This window comes from Akebia trifoliata, chromosome 3, assembly GCF_017979445.1.
Source record: "Akebia trifoliata isolate Shusen 1 chromosome 3, ASM1797944v1, whole genome shotgun sequence".
Lineage (NCBI taxonomy): Eukaryota > Viridiplantae > Streptophyta > Magnoliopsida > Ranunculales > Lardizabalaceae > Akebia > Akebia trifoliata.
In genome coordinates, this window is record NC_141377.1 from 9,602,204 (window position 1) to 9,617,951 (window position 15,748).

A 15,748-nucleotide genomic window follows, 5' to 3' on the forward strand; every position below is an offset into this window, starting at 1 on the left:
TCATTAGGTGAGGCATGGATGGTAAACGGTCCAAATGTTCCACCAAACATTCAATTACTACCAGCCAAAGTTCATGTGTACAATTTGAAGGAACACTAACTATCTCTTTGAAAAATATGCACATCACGGCATAAAAACCTTCATGCCACTGGAAAGATCATAACCATTCGGACAAGAACCTTCATATAAATTTCTGGACAGGGGGCATAACAGTCCTCCATTGATCAGATGGTTATAACCATTGGAACATTGTGGATTTTCAATCAATGAGCAATCCAAGGGATGATGGAGCATTTGGATCTCCAAAATCAAACATGCTGACATGCAAGAGGGACATGTCACCATCTGGATATTGCGGTCCATACATTATCGAAGGATTAGAAGAGTTGGTAACATCATAAACATTCACTACAATTGCCTACTTCCCAGCAAGTTGCCCCAGCAAATTCTCCAGACTCAACGTCAAAGGCTCCACCAAGGCATCTGCTTATCATCAATATATCAGTCTCTTTAGATTAATTAAATGAGCATGACTTTTAAAGAAAGAAAAATGCACTTTGAACCTTCTACGGTGTGTTTACTTATAATAATAATAAAATAAAATAAACCATTCTATGGAGTGTTCATTTGTATCAGTAGTTTTACTCTTTACTAGCATTAATAATATATACTATGAAAACCTTAGAAATCATGTAGCCAAGATAAATGTGCAAGGTTCAAAGTTCTTTTCATCTCAGAATGTCCTAGCCAATATGCCATGGTTTCAGAAATTTCATGACTAGAGTAACCAGTATAATTACAAGACAATTCAAACATGCTGAGGACAAAGATACCAAGCAAGGAACCGGTATCAGCATTTAAAAGTAACTGCAAATCATGATTTCCAAGAGCCTTGGGATCAAGGCAATTAACATCACCACATTAGCTAATCATTGTCTGTTACACAATAAACCGAGATTTATAAAGTCAAAATATTTTGATATTAAATACCACAAGTCATGAGGGCTAATAATATAGCTAATCAAACAGAAAATTCCTATATGAATGCATTACTAAGATAATCATCAATTCTCTTTAACAACAATAATCTGTCACCAAAGTTATGGCCTATTCAACTGGGAAAAAATTCAATGTAGGCATGCATACTCCTTGTTACCCGAGTTTTTCCCAAAATTTATATAAATGTGTAACTTGTAAGGAAAAATATGTTTGAAATCCGAAAACAGACCCAAAAACAACAAGAACTACAAGCTGAAAGGAAGAAAATGGCAAAAGCTAAGCTTAGAAGTGCATTAAGTGAAAGAAGACCCCTGGTGCAGTAGAAAAAAGAGACAGATCATATGGCCTTCCTCTATGTAAGAAAAGGTGAATAAGCTCAATAAAATGTTACAACCATGTAAAAGCCAAACAAGTTTAAGAGTAGTGAGAAACCGATACTGATGAATGACTGAACCATGTAATAGCAGAGTGCCCTTTCGAATCCTGCAACCCAACAAACTCTTAACGTAACATCTCTTAATGCAACCCAACAAATTCTCAAGGAAAGAAGTGCTATAAAATGGAAAAAATCACAAGATTGCAACATATCATTCAGTGAATAGTTTATATCTGGCCAAGTAATAGACAACACAAAATGTGAGGATCATTTGGACACAAGTACCAACTAAAGAAGGTTACCATCCAATGGAAATCAAGTGAAATAACAAAAAGCTCTTCAACATCTCTATCAAAATTCTTCTCAATTTAATATACAAATAAACCACGATTAAGAGTAGTGAGACACTTGGTTCTTCTCGCCAAGTAGTTTCCCTACATTTTCCTAAAAACATGCCTTCAAAATTGAGGAGAGAAACGAAGTGCAGGTACAAGCTTTCTCCAGTGGCCAACATCGTACAAGCTTTGATCCCTATCTTTTGTAGGGTATTTGTTTATCCGTGGCCAATAATTTGTTGGGTCCTGCCTAAATGTAATATCTAGTTGCTGCAACACAGTGGGATAAAGTGCGTAGATGAGAAGATTACTCAAGGATCAAGCAGTAAAAATGTATGAAATGTGGCAAATACTATATCAGTATAAAAGTTCACATTCGTGTGATAAAATCTCACAATTCACTAAACCAGAAAAACAAGTGACATAACTCAAATTTAATCAGAAAAACAAGATGCTCAAGTTCTTTTAAGCTGAATCCAGTCAGTCCCTTACCCATCATCCTCCTTAAGCACAATAAAATCAATAAGGTTGTGATGCCGTACTACATAAGCCTTAACCAGGATTTCTTGTTTGGGACTGATAATGTTAGTAGCACCACCACCACGCCCATATCTTGCAGCTTTCTCTTCCATATCCTAACCCCCTAAAATATACAATTAGGAGTGATTAAATTATAATTCAAATAGGCTTTAAGATACTAATGGGTTCAATAAATGGTTTAAATTAATAGAACCTTCTTATTCAGTTGGTTGTTGTAATTCATCCGTCCATGCATGATGTTTCCCTACATCACCTGAAAAAAGGAAAAAGCAAGCATGTGATGTTCAACTCAACATAAGTGATTGACATTTAACATCCCACTGAAATTATAATTCATACAATATCAATGTCTTAAGGAATAAATTTATCTTATAAACATGAAATTACTTACCTTGGATAGATCCAATCTTTTTTTTATTAGGATTTTCAAGACAAATTCGTTTGTCATGGCCAAACTTTAAACATAATGCACATTTCCTTTTTTTCTTCTGTTGGGCCAATTCAATACTGCTCTTCAATCTACCAGGATTGAGAATCTTTTCTTGTCCCTTTTCATCTTTCTTCCTAACCTTCGTATGAGAGATATTGGGATCCAAGAGTAACACTTGGGACAATTGAGTTTCGTTATTTGCAGACTTTCCACCTGAATCAATTGTAGGATTTGACATTACATAAGGTTGAATTTCACTAAGTTTTTTTACACATTTCATCGTAGTTATCCCGTAATAATTTGAATCTCTCAATTGAAGAAGCGGCCATACATGCTAATTTGGTATTATATTGACACAGATATTCAAGTCTCATCAGCTCAGATTGTTCTTTCTCATCACCCATTGTAAGTGAATCCTTCACTCTGAAAGTAGGATTAGCTTTTTTCGTTCATCTTCCCAAAATAAAATGAGATGGTATAAAATTAATGTCATAACGAAGAAAAACCTTTAGAAAATGTCGACAAAATATTCTCATAAATTCAAATTTCTTGCATTGGCACATACCCTTGTATGTTTCCAAATTAAACTCAACCACAAACTCCTCGGGCGCACCAAACTTAATTTTCATACAATCAATTTCCACCATCTATTACTCGTTCTTCTTCAATTTTATAATTTATCACGTTCACCCATTCATTATTGAATTTTTCAAACAAATTTCTAGTGTACACGTTTGCCGCATGCTTCAGAAGTAATTCGTTATCTTTGACGCATCGAAATTTGTGCTCTGAATGAAAATCTTCTTTTCTCTCATCACTTATATTCTTCTTCAAATCTTGTTCATGCTTAATAATAAATTCCTTAAGATTTGATCTCGAAGTAACAAACCCATAAAAAAAATTAGTATTTTCACTACACCCCATTGTATTTATATCGGTAAAAAAAATATTACAATTATAAACAGGTACTCACGACTCTCGTATTTGAAACAACTGCTGTAGCCATTCATTTTGTTCCAAACCATTTTCCTCAATCAGCCTTCCATCCCTTTTTGAAATCCTCTTCAGTATATGTCGACCAAATACACTTTTGCATTTTATTCTTGAATTCAAAATTCTTAAAGTACACATGTGGTAACTTCTCGGCGAATTTCTTCTCGATGTGCCATATACAAAGACGATGACGCGTGTTTGGAAAAATTTTGACAATCGCATTCCTCATTGTCAAATCTTGATCGATGATTATTGATTTGGATGTCGTCCTCCCATTACTTCTAGCCAGGTCTTAAACAACCATACGAAGGTCACCTCAATTTCATCTTGTAGAAGTGCACCCCCAAATTGTATAGACTGCCAGTGGTGGTTCATTCCAATAAAATGGGTGAATGACATATCATACTTGTTTGTACGATAAGTTGTATCGAATGTCACCGCATCCCCAAAAGATTGATATACCATTCGTGACCTAGCATCAATCCAAACAAAATTAGTTGCCCTCCCATCGTCATCACACTGTATTACATAAAAAAATTATGGGTTTTCAAGCTGTTTCTGTTTAAAGTACATGAGCACTAACTGTGCATCTCCCCCTTCTAATTGCTTGTGTCTAACATTTCTCAAATGATTGTAACAATCTTTATTATCGAAATCAATCATATCACCACCAAGGATTGCTGAAACTTTACTAACTGACAGATTTTCTCATTGAAATGCTTTAACTAAATATTTAGCTGCTTTTGGCATGTTTCTATTTGACCTCATACTCATTTTCATCCCTAGTGTAACTACCTTGTGATTATGATTTTCTTTGAAGACCGTCACTTTCCATCGCATAGTGTATACATCATGTATAATTCACATTGTCGCCTAACATCCACATTTAATAGTTAAAGTACTCCTATTTATCTTTTTCACAACTATTACCACATCTTTTACCATCTTTGGTGTGTATTTACCTTGATGTGTGTTGATGTATGTGGCTCATATTGAGTGGAACACATCTATACGGTATCTGCTAAAAACATATGTTTGCCAAGGACGAATTTTGTAGGTTGGGGGTCCAGGGGCAACACTCCCGCGGTATGGTACAGGGGTATTATTGGAATTTTCTAATACCTATTGTACGACTAGGGTTTATTATAAATTCTTATGATGTAACCCTAATTTGACATATAGTGAAAATTCAGTTTCTCGTTTTTGTAGATGTAGGCACATCGCCAAACCACGTTAAATCTATGTGTTTATTTTTATTTCTTTCTAGTTTCTCTTTCGTATTATTCATCATTATTGCCGCACGTAGCACAACACAAGTTTTGTTATTTAATTGGATGCACTTAGTCTAATTTTAATCTATGTTTTGTATTTGATCATTAGAATTAAAGATTGAATTGACCAAGATCAAACATAGAGTAACTCATTGTGAGAGTGGACTTCACAAAACCAACTCATAATGGGAAGATTGGAAGAGGATTCAACCTCATATTCCCTAATCTAAATCCATGTACATGTTACAACGGATCCAAATCTCTTGTAACGTAGGGACTTCAGCCTATGGTTATGATCATGTCCCTGATTCAAACCTCACGCAATTGAGTCATAGATTTACGACATGCGTAAGACATGTGGCAGTGTAGATATTGTTTTGTTGCCACGGTTCTTATCTTGTTGATGAGTCACCAACTACAAGTCATAAGTTTATGATATGTGTAAGACGCATGCCAATGCATGGAACATCTTTTGGTTGCAGAAAACCATTGTGTTGCTTTTCTTGTGTGAATTAGGGAATTACAATAATACTAAATCTTAATTCACCTTTAACAGTGCGATTAGATATGAAATCGGAATCCTACCTTAGTGGGCATGTGTTTAAGATAATAATATATTCAGAAGGCTCATTGAAGGGACTACAAGTGTCTTTTGCGGACTCAGTCCTCTGAAAATGACATTTTCTTCTTAGCGGACATCTAAGGTAGCCATTGATAGATAATAAGGTTACTCTGCCTCTGATTAGCCTGTATGTGTTGTACGCGTGCAAGGGATGAGACAATGAAGATAATTTGTTTGAGAGAAACATTGGGGAAGCACTTTCCCAAAGTACACAAATCTTAAATGGCGTTAAGTTCCTATTAGGACTCCAAGCATGGTTTTTAAAAAACTGGGATTTGGATCAGTGAATCTTTCAACTGCTAATCAAATTCAGTAGAAATAAGATGACTTACAGTAGTCTGTAGAGATTAGAGAATACTTTGGTCAGTAAAACCCAGGAATAACTGCAAAGAGGTAGCAACATGACTAAGGTTTAGGAAGGGTAACAATGCTAGGGTTGTTAGTGCAACTAATGCAAATAAGCACAGCAGCCGATCAAGGTGGTTCGTTCTTATTTGGACCTATATAACTACAGTTACACTCAACTTATGTAACAACGCAAATGTGTTATGTCGGATCAGGCAATATAAAGAAGTTCCTATATGCCAACACATTGTAGAAGAATATTAAGAAAGATAAACCACATGTAATTTAATAATGCATGCATGCAAGTATGTAACATAAACGGCGAGAAGCCAAGAAAACAAAATACTCTTAGAACAACTAAAATTCTCTATTTTAATACATATATATGTTTTATGCTTCTGCCTTCTGGGAGAGAGAGAGAGCTGCCAAGACGGATGCTCAAGGAAAGCGCCAAAAGGAAACACATAATATTAGCAAATTCTCTTTTGGCACTTGTTATCTGCCCTTGTGACTAAAAGGCAACATTCCCCTTTCAGGTTTTGGTAAAAATTATACTTCAATCCATCCATTATTATCTCTAATAGGATCATTTTGCGCTTTAAATTGTTTTTAGTTAACTTCTATATTATGAATTTTTATATTTTCCAAAATTTTATGGGAATTTCAAGCTCACTCGCTTGCTTCAAGTATTTCTTTATTCTATTAATGGCATGGTTATGTTCATCTGGTCATAGATCAATTTTGGTCTTAGATTTAATGGTTGTTGGGGGGCTTGTAGAATGTCCTCTTATGCTCCTGCCTTGGCTTGAATATTAACTGTTCTTTCTTTCGACACAATATGGAATGAAAATACCTGATTTCATATATGTTCCATAGGAGGGGATTCGTAACACTGATGTTTGTACAGATCAGTCGTAGATGGAGAAGATGATATGGGATATGGGTCAGACTCTATGCTCTCTGAGCAGATTGAGAGGAATAGGAGCTGGATCGAGCTAAGAAGCTATTAGACAACACTGAGATTCTGAAAAACAAACAAATGGTATAAAGCATGAAATCTATCTTAGTATGTGAATGTGCCAGATAACTATATCTAACAAGACTAATGCACTAGATCCCATCAGAACTTCACAGTTACGCATGCTTGGCCGAGAATAGTACTAGGATGGGGGACATCTTGGTAAGTCCTTGTGTTGCACCCTCTCCCTCTTTAAAAAAAAAGTTGCACGTGCCAACTAGCTTAGTTGGTAAAATCTTTGGGTGATGATACAAAAGATTTGGGTTCAAATCCCAATAGCACCAAGTTACTAAACTCATTAAAAACAGGATTACCGATAATTTTAAAAAAAAAAAAAAAAAACAAACAAACAAACTATATCTAACAGCCATCCTAATTGGGCTTAGCATGGCCCAACCTGGTATCTAAATAGACCTCGTAAAACTACCCAAATCTGGACCTTTGACAACCCTAAAGAAACATGACACCCATTGGCAGTTAGCATTTGGCCAATGATAACTTTCAGCTATATCCCAATCATGCTATCAATATGTGGAGAAAATCCAATGGGTTGTACTAAAATATGTATCTATCTTTGCATTTCTGCAGGAATAACTGAGATTTTTCTCCTTCTACCCAAAGCATCTAGGAAAGGGTATTTCGTTTTCAAGAGGGAACCCTCCTTTACTTTCGAAACATGGGGTTTAAATGGTGAGGGGGAGCTCATCTCAAAAGTTTTTTGCCCCATTTTAAATAAGGAAAAGTGGATATTAAAATTGAGAGTACCTTGCAATAAAAAGGTTATAAAGCTCTTTGTCCGATTTACCTTTCAAATCCTTCCTCTTATATACATGTGTACAATTGAATAGTTGCTCAGTTCCGAATTGAAGGATCGTGCTAAAGATTCAAAACCAATTGAATATTCTTCTTTTCTTTATTTTAAATTTTACTTAATATATATTATAATTTAAAATAAATAAAGATGAAATCATTCCAATGGATTGAAAATTGAAAGCTTAGTATCTGTTTGTTACAAATTCCAACTTTTACTTTAGGATTCTATGTCCAGGAGAAGTAAAAGCTTAGAGTATGGGAAGCTACTTCTAGGAGAATCTTGTTTGTTACAGAAGCTGACGAGGAAAGTAGTAGAGAGAGGTCGAATTGATTTTGTTGTTTAATCGATGAGTCAAGAAGAATGAGCATACGCTTTTCAGTGTTGACTTCTATTAGGACTCTTGTGCGAAAGCAGCCCCAACAAGGCTTCTCAAAAATGCAGTTTTGGACTTCCCACAAAAGTTGTTGAAGGAGAAGCCGTTACCAACAAACGTGTTTTTCTGGCCTTTTCAGCTCAAAAAGCCATAACAAATAGACCCTTATTCTTGGGTAAATTAATTGTGAAATGCTTTTGTAGAAGCTCAATATCTGTTTTACATCTTGTGGAGAAAATCTACAATTTTTTGAACATTTTCTTGGCTCTTATTCCTATTTATGTATGCATATTAGACCTTTTGAGGCAATTATAGTTCTTGAAAGGCAATTTTAATTGTTCAATAAAAATGTATTTAAATGCTATTTGTTATTTGTTTTTCTTTAATTTTGCCCATCAATTGTGAAAGTTAAAAGAAAAATAAGAAGGGAAAGTAACCTTATCTTGATTCTCCTTGAAATTAATTTCCTATTCTTCCGCATATTAACAAGGAATAAATAAATCAAATATATTTTGGGAGGCTTAGTAAAGCGGCTCTTTATGAGTCAAACTTTCATTCATCCATATTTCAAGACAAAAACATCTCTTGTTTTTTATTCACATTCTCATAAAAATGAATACTATAATTTGGATTTTGAACTAGCATAAATATAACATTTATAGGATTGTTGAGTTTAGTCTCACATCGGACACTCATTGCCTTGTCTCTCTCCTTATAATGGAAAATCAGCGTCATTTAAGGGTACAGATCATACTGATCATCCCATCGCAAAAACTGCAGAATTCTCAACAAAAAAAAGGTTCATTGTTTTGTAATCACAAAAACTGGCAGAAGAACATGTAATCTTGGTTATATGGTTTTGCTATTTGAAGAGGTCCAACGCTAGTTAGATAACTATTCTCGTCCCCTATGTAAAACAAATGAAGGTATGCTAGTACACTGTTGTCGAATACATATTAAGTTCATTGTTTCTAACATCTTTTTAACTCTGCATACTGATGATTGTGGATTGAATTATTTGTGAGACATGATATATCTAACTCCTGTTTTCATATTTTCATCCATTGCAGCATTAATAATTAGTGAGGGAGGTATTTTGAATACTAACTCTACTACTAAACTTGATTTTGGACAAATCAAGTTACAGAACTATAAAAACATGTACATGAACACTAATTCAGGTGCAGAAATTATAGCAGGAGTTGGATTTACTAAAAAGATCGTACCTCTGAACTCAGGAAAGGATCATACCTAAACCATACATATCTTGCTTTAGGTTGAGTACAAAATCCTGGAAAAAAAACAAAGGAACAAGACACAGGATCCTCTTATTAGCTACGAAATAGAAACATCTTTGAAGATTCAATTAAAATGGTGTGCAAGTGAAATAATCAAAATGAACTACTAAAGATAACTACACCAAAAAAGGCTATTAGGAATGGTTTTGAACCATTCCTAAGTAATCTTGAAATGGCTTCAGGACCGTTTTTTATTGAGCTGCCGCTAAGGAATTAAAACGGTTGGAAGCCGTCTTAAATGTTAGGGTTTTGGAATGGTTTTCAACCTTTAGTTTATTAAAATATTTTTCAAGAACTGTTTTGAACCTTTGGTGACAATCTGCAAGTATGATGTACAACTAGAGAGCAAGCAGACAAGTCTTTGCAATCAATAACAATGTGAATTGACTTCTACGTGTACCCATGAAACACGAAGTTTAGAAGTACAATCTTACCTTTAGATCTATGGATCTCATTACAATTTTGCATAATCTGTAACTTTTCATTGTGAGACTTGTCCCTGCAATGTCAACAACATAAAAATCAGCACACTGAAGCAAAATATTCCACACTATATAGTACAGTCGGATTGATCCTTAGAACCTAAATAGCACTTCTAAATACTAAAGCAAATCATGGAATGTTCATAGTAACAATGCAAGACGCGAAGATACAAAAAACATGCATAAAGCAAAGGCAAGGCCTCATGATCACTCTCTATGTCTTACTCTAATTCTTGCACTTCCTCATTCTCTATAGTATTTCTTTGAAAAAAAAAAGAGGCAATAAGACTTTATGTTATATGAAATATGATATAAATGGTTTAAGCTTAGTTCTTACGAATAGAAGTTATGTACCTTGGGTAGTGGATCCAATCATTTTTCTATATGGATTTGAAGGACAAATTCTTGTCTTGTCCGAGTCGTTGGCATAAAGCACACTTTATTTTCCCTTGTCATCCTTCTTCCTACCCTTTGTGAGATATTCAATTCCAAAAGTAACAATTGAGATGGGTTATTACTGCATCTCTCATCCGGACCTTGGGAAACATCAACTGTAGAGTCTGTAATTACATCAGATTCAAGCTTGCAACACTTTTTATTAGGGGTGCACATTGGATTGGATAAATCCGAGAACCGAACCAATCCGAAGCTTTTGGATTGGATTGGTTCGGATTAAATACACCCACGGTTCGGGTACGGTTTGAAAAAAAAAATCCGGTTAATTCGGTTCGGTTCCGGATTAAGAATATAACAACCGAACCAATCCGAAATCCGAACCGTAATATATATATATATATATAATTATATATAATATATATAATGATTTAAAAAAAAAAAAAATTATTTTCTTAATTTCTCTCTTCTCCTTCGCATCGAATTTGGGGGAGGTCTATAAATCGAGAACCCTAGCCGCCGTCTTCGCCGGTCGTCTCCCTCGCTCCACCTCGTCGGAAAACATAGAGGACTCTCTCGAAACATCGCCGCTGTCTCCTTCGCTCACCTCGTCGGAAAACACAGAGATCTCTCTCTTTCGCTCGTGAAACCTCGCCGCCGTTCTCGGTCGTCTCCCTCCGTTACCTCACCTCGTCGGAAAACACAGAGGTAACTCTCTCTCTCTCTCTCTCTCTCTCTCTCTCTCTCTCTTATTGCCGTTATTCTCACTCGTTTCGAAGGTTCTATCCTTCGCTCGGATTCTCTGTGTGAAATTCAAGAACATAAATTTCTGATATATTCGAACAAACACAGTCAAGGAAAAATTTAAAAATAGACAAACAGAAGTAAAAAAAAAAAATAGTTTATTCGTGGAAAAAGATGTCGAAAGGTAAATGATGCTCTATCAGTGTAACTATGACAAAATAAAGCTTCATCGGAGCTTTGCTTCGTAGCCTATAACAAATCATCGTCATTTAGAGATCATGTCCACTAAATCTTTACAAGAAACACAATTTAAAAAAAAGGACACAGTAATTTCTTGGAATGTTAAAACATTGACTCTTTGGAGTTCTGAAAACATATTGGATATATAAAACTCCATAGGAAAACTATGGAAACTGACACCGTATATTTCCAAAAATGAAAACAAATTACACATACAGACAGTGTTGCTGAAATCCTTCTGTTCAAAATTCAAATCCTATGATTCAAATTGAATCTTAAGAAAAGATTTGAATCTTTCACATGAGCCCCTTCAGATACAAATTCTAAAGTTTCTATGTGAATCTTAAAATTTCAGCACAATTTACAATTCAAGTTATACAATTCTCTTAAATCCAATGAATTGAATAAAAGGATAGGGCAAATTTTCAGGTGGAAACAATGGCTCATCATCATTGTGTTTGTTTGTTTGTTTTTGCTTAAATACAAGAAAACGAAAAGAATAGTGTGGTTTTTACTAATCACCTAACGTCACCTTAAACAGATGACAAGAATGCCTATCCCTACATGCAATTTGAATGAAATTTTAGACTGCTGAGATATGGAAAATAGATTAGTTTGCTGAAATAAAATTTTTATTTTCTAATTGTTTTCATGATTTTTATTTTTAATGTGTTAAAAATAATAAGTATTTTGGATTGATTCATGATTTTTATTACTATTAGATTAGTTCATTATTTTTTAATGATTTTTATTACTATTGAAAATATTAAGTATGAGAACCGAGAACCGATCCGAACCAATCCGAACCAAGATTGGATTGGATTGGATCGGTTCTATAGGGTAATTGGATTGGTTCGGTTCCAAAGTTGTAGAACCGATCATGTTTGGTTCGGTTCCAATTTTGCCAAAATCCGAACCATGTGCACCCCTACTTTTTATGTATAGTTCACTTTACGAAGTTGATCCAATGCCTCTTTTGTCCAAACAAATGATTAAGAGGCTGGTTAGATGGTATGTCTTGTGTCGCAAACAGTTGTGTTATCAACATATATGATGAAGGAGATTTCATCCATCCTCACTTTTACAACCATGATTTTCTTCGACTTTTCTCTAATGTTTAAATCTTGACCGAATGCAAATGGTCCAAATTTAAAATTATGGGTCCTGAAGAATTTTCTAGTTTTGTTGCACTATCTTTTCTTGTTGGGTATGCATACTACATTTCCTTTTTTGTTCGGAGTTGCCATTTTCATTTCACATTTTTTTTATGTTTTAAGTGTCGCATATACAATAATTTCCTTCTTAATTGTTCTAATATTTTCTTGTAGATTGATACTCATTTTGGAAGGCAATGTTGCATACATGGCCAAGTTTGTGTTCCTATGAAGAGGTAGGGCCTACTGTTTCATCTTATTACATAAAATAAATAAAAATTAGAAGCTCAATATCTATTTCTTGTTTGACAATAATTCTTCGTTTACCACATTTTCATTGCAGGATCTTAATCACTTTTCAAAAGATAGATGATAATAAAGTATTGTACAAGTTCTCTCTAGGTCCCGAGTGGTAGGGATTATAACCTTTTTCTAGTGAGCTGCTATTGGCACCCCAACTTGTATTTATACACCCCAATTTAAAAAAAATATGATTGAGAATAAGTAAAAGTTGGGGTGTCAATAGAAAAACTATTTCATTTTTTTATTAGATTTTTATTTTATGTTTTAAGATTTTATGAGCCTAATCATAATCGTAAACAGCTTTTGGAATTGTTTCAAGTAGTATTATAATGTTTTCTAATGTTGAGATAATAATTTGAGCCAAACCTTTGTAATGATTTAATGGTGGGTTTTGATCTATAATTGGGGGGTGAAATAATTTAAGAAAATGGAATGTAATAAGTAAAAGTTGGGGTGCCAATAGCAGCTCTCTGTTTTTACAACCAAGTCCTTGATTCAGGGCTCAAGTGAAGAAGTTATCAATTTACAATACGTTCAACACATGGTCATGTTTAGCATTTTTGGTGTCGTGATTCTTCCTTCGTTGAGAGTCATCAATTACGAGTCATACATTTACGATCTGCGTAAAGACAGGTGCCAAAAAAGTGCCAATGTGTGGAACTTTTTTCGTGAGTGCATACCTTGTTTTATTATTTCCATCCACATTCTTTTGGTTATTTCTCACACTCATTTATAGGGGTTTCAAATTGATAACTAGGGTTGTAGTTCGCCTTCATTGAATACTTCTTGACTTTTCACAGCAATGTTAATCGAAACCACAGTGTTAGTGTCTAGCATTTCTTTTTTAGAAGTACCTGAGCAATGTACCAATAGTATTCATTTTTTTCATTTTCAGGAAGGTACTAGATAGGGCTGACTGAATTCTTCTAACTGCATCCACCTATTTTAATAGATCTTTACAGTGCATCAATTTGTGAATCATTCATATCATATAATTCTAAGGCTACACGCAAATCATTTTCATTATAAACTCTTACATGAGGGAAATATGTCATCTAGCTTATTGATAATAGCCCTCGATTTGTTCCCCTCCAATAACTTAGATTCATTTTAAGGGGATCTCAACCTAGTAGTTTTATAGTAGAACTTGAGGCCTTAGACTACTAGATTATTGTCAAAAGTGTCATGGACTCTTTTACATAGTTACTAACATGTATACACACATGCTATAGATTTTGCATAATTTATGAATACAAATGGATTGTATGGATTCATTTTCCTGGAATTATTAGCGTGATGGCCTTGCATCAAATCATTAGCTAATGAGTCATGCTGGAGTGACCTCAAGATAGGAGCTCTTGATGTGAAAGTGGGTAGGAACCATAGATGCTTATGCACTCGTATCTCGAGGAAAGCATCTATGGTTCCCATACACTTTCACATCAGGGTGTGCGATGTGAGGTCCAATCTTGAGGTCACTTCAGCATTATTCTTAGCAAATTTGTAATGCTTAATCCTTATTAGATCAGGATCAATCCCTAACCACATAGTCAATAGAAAAAGAAATTAGCAATAGGTCAACATGCCCCCAATTCATGTTGAAACTAAAGTTCTAACAAAGGTAGGTGTGGGGTTTATGTGTCATGTTGTGATATTCTTGGTTCTCATCGTGGTGATAATTATGGAACGATGATGTAGTAATAGCTTTATATCTTATTGCGTGTACTTGTTTTGTAGCTTCTGTGATGAAGCACAGGAGGCCTTCTATACATACACATCAACGGATAAAACCCAGTTAATGTTAAAGGAAGTTGTTCGCGATGAGAGTTCGTGCCTTTGTACCCCCACCAACTTGTGCTCTTAACAGATGCCCCCAATTCATGTTGAAACTACAGTTCTACCAAAGGCAGGTCTAGGGTATATGTGTCATGTTGTGACATTATTGGTTCTCATTGTGGTGATAATTATGAAACAATGATGTAATAACTGTATATCCTATTGTTTGTATTTCTTTGGAGTCTTTGTGATGTGGATGAGCTGAAATAGACAATGAACAATTATTATGTGTCAAATAGATTGCACTTGCATGGGAGCTGGATGATAAGCCGCACAAGAGAGGGAAAACATAGGGAGCATGGCTTACCTTTTTAAAAGGGTTCACTCCCTTTGTGTCCCAAAAGCGAGGAGTATGGAGAGCGGTGGAGAAATGAACTGCGGAAAACAGCCCAGATTGAATTGACAGATCAAATTCTCAACCTATGATAGAAGAATGCTCCATATCTATGGGTAGAAATCACTTATAAAGTATGGCCCGTGAGACACATTGATCAACAAGAAAATGCAATTCAGGGAATATGCCAATCTCAAATCCATCAATTGATGGAGAATCTCAAACCTCATTTTCTAGAATTTTTAAGACGTAACAGTGGACTTGATGATTGACAAGATGGTACAAGGTTTAGAAAGAATGAGAAGAACACAAGGGAGAATAAGGGTGGTGCTATTGAAAATATATATTAATGTTAACACAATAACATTGGGAAAAGACAGTACTTTAGATAAAATGCAATGGATAAATAAGATTTATTTAGCTTACCCAAAATTTTGGAACAATACCATAATGCTGATGATACTTCCTAGATATATCAAATTATTTGTATAATCTAGTAAAGGGAGTTCAAATGATATGATTTTAATTATTCATTTTTTTATCTTAGCAAAGAAGTGCAAGAAAAGCTTTAAATTTAAAAATATCTTAAAGTTTGAAGACTTATTATAGACAGTAGGTTTCTTATATTTACCAGCTAGTTTTGATTTGGCCATAGCAACAAAGTTCTCCATAAAACCCCCTATATAGGTGACTTGCTAATTAAATCGACGAATTAATCAATGATTTATCGATAGTACTAGAGTTTGCTTGTGCCTACCGAAATGAGCATCCTCTTTGAGATTAAGAGGGTAGGAGGGTAAGTGTAATGAATCTAGAGGTGTATTAATGAACAAAAGTGAGAAGGGAAA

The 15,748-nt window shown here is 34.7% G+C and overlaps 2 long non-coding RNA genes across 2 annotated transcripts; one reads left to right on the plus strand and one right to left on the minus strand.

The window, feature by feature from the left end:
* Positions 1 to 1,614: 1,614 nt before the first annotated feature.
* LOC147405929 (uncharacterized) lies at positions 1,615 to 9,539 on the minus strand. Its single transcript, XR_015176202.1, has 4 exons — positions 9,343 to 9,539; positions 2,444 to 2,503; positions 2,203 to 2,353; positions 1,615 to 1,980 (listed from the first exon to the last, which is right to left on the minus strand). It is a non-coding gene; the product is annotated as an uncharacterized LOC147405929 (long non-coding RNA).
* A 1,231-nt stretch (positions 9,540 to 10,770) lies between these two features.
* LOC147405930 (uncharacterized) lies at positions 10,771 to 14,802 on the plus strand. The gene is made up of 3 exons (XR_015176201.1): positions 10,771 to 10,997; positions 12,602 to 12,663; positions 14,468 to 14,802. It is a non-coding gene; the product is annotated as an uncharacterized LOC147405930 (long non-coding RNA).
* Positions 14,803 to 15,748: the final 946 nt, after the last annotated feature.